The sequence below is a fragment of the Empidonax traillii genome, unplaced genomic scaffold (assembly GCF_003031625.1).
Source record: "Empidonax traillii isolate 1590-97213 ecotype Southwest subspecies unplaced genomic scaffold, ASM303162v1 scaffold1101:size226669, whole genome shotgun sequence".
Lineage (NCBI taxonomy): Eukaryota > Metazoa > Chordata > Aves > Passeriformes > Tyrannidae > Empidonax > Empidonax traillii.
In genome coordinates this window covers 1-1,748 of record NW_020956294.1, presented here as the reverse complement: position 1 = coordinate 1,748, position 1,748 = coordinate 1, and the positions used below count along the sequence as shown (strand labels likewise).

Genomic DNA, 1,748 nt, shown 5'->3' with positions numbered 1-1,748 from the left:
AGCCAGCTGTGCCTGTAGAGCAGCCATCCTCAAAACATGCCTCTGTGCTGACCTGGGCAAGCATCATCTCACAGATAAGAAGGTACCTCAAGGGGCAGATTTGCCTCAAAAAGTGGCAGATCCTCACAGTTGAAGGCGGGGAGGTAAATCACAGACAGACACTGGTACAAATTTTAAAAGAATTTAGGCAGACAGCACAGTTCTCAGCATTGCAATCTGCAATCCTGCATTATGCTGCTTTTCTTTGTGTTTTCATTGTGCCAAAATCGGGAGGAATAGCAGGAGATAACACATCCTTGTGTAAAGCATGTAGTGTTTCTGTGCTTTATTGACTTCTTTGTATCCAAAGTCTCCTACATTTTATCACTGAGTACAATTTCCAGCCAACTAGACACGATTTGGACGCTTTTCAGGTAAGACTGTAAGAAAGACATTTTTTCTTGTTATTATACCTGTTTTCTAGATAAGGAACAAAAGATTTGCTTCTAAAACTCGGTTTGAAAGAAGACTAGATTATTTGGGGCTTTTAAAATGTCTTTCTGTTCTCAAATTACAACCAAATCAGAACTCAAGTCAGGAGGAGGGAGATCAGTAGCACAGGATAGTTAGATATCCTGTATTTCCTCTTTCTTTAGATTTAATTGCAGTTGATTATGAAAATGGAGCTTTGTAGTGAGATGCTTTTGACTGAGTCCTGTCTGCACTTTTCTTTCTGGGACCTCAGGGTGAGGCAATGTTGTATCTTCTTCACTTCTAACATGTGAATCCTTGTGTAAATTGGTGAAAATTGCTTTTTTACTGGGCCTGATACTGAGCTTTGACAGACTTCCTACTCTAACTGTCTTCAGCAAGCCTCCTGGCAATATCAAAAAATTTTAGCTCTAGTTTGGGTTTGCCTCTCTGTCAATTAGAGTTTGGACTTTGTTGCATTTATCTTCCTGAATATTGGGTGGGAGCCTCTCTTTCAGTCAGTCGTACAAAATCCTGTTTCCTGTTAATATCCAAGAATTCAGATCAAACCATCCCACGGGTCAGAATGGTTTGAAAGTTGTAAATGTCGCTGTACTAATTTTGCTTCAGCTTGTTCTGGAGCTGTGCTGGCCCTTGGACAATCACATTTTCTGTCTGTGAGGTTCCATGGTAGGCAAGATCCTCCAGACATCAGTTCTGTGCAGACTGAGGTAGATTTGGAAGAAAAAACCCTGGAGCCACCATGGCAGAAAATTCATTCCCATGTTTCTCAGTTGTAGGTTGATGTAGAAAGTGGAATGTGTGGTGTAAACAGCTGTAGTAGTTCTGGCAAATCTGTGGGGTGAAATCCTGTTCCCATCCACGAAACTCCTTTGCCTTCGTTGGCTGAGGGTTTCTTCCTTGTCCTGCAGAATTGTTGCAGATGTTTTGGCATTCAGACTGATAGCAAATATCCTACTTTAGGAACTTTGAGACAGGATTTGTGTCATGAAAAATACTGATAAAGTAATTGAATTTCAAAAATTCGATGCCAAATATGATTGCTTGTCCTTACAGTGTTTCTGGGGTGTGGTATGAGTGTGTGACGGTTTGGACTTGGCTCCCTGCCAAATGCCCGAAAGCTAGGACAGCAGCCCCCTTCCCCCCTTCTTTCTTCCCTTAGGTTAAAGGAGAAAGAAACTATAAAAATTAAAGAACCCACAATCAAGCTGCTTATATAAAAATATATCTATATTTACGCAAATTACAGTTATATACAGTTAAGATGCTATATACAC

At 40.6% G+C, this 1,748-nt stretch overlaps 1 protein-coding gene across 1 annotated transcript in view; it reads left to right on the top strand.

The window, feature by feature from the left end:
* The window catches only part of LOC114068625 (catenin alpha-2), a 148,828-nt gene extending 147,863 nt beyond the window's left edge, over positions 1-965 (top strand). Inside the window, exon 14 of the mRNA XM_027904903.1 lies at positions 350-965. The gene's annotated coding sequence lies outside the window, so the exon portion shown is untranslated. The remainder of the gene's footprint in view (positions 1-349) is intronic.
* The last annotated feature ends 783 nt before the right edge of the window (positions 966-1,748 follow it).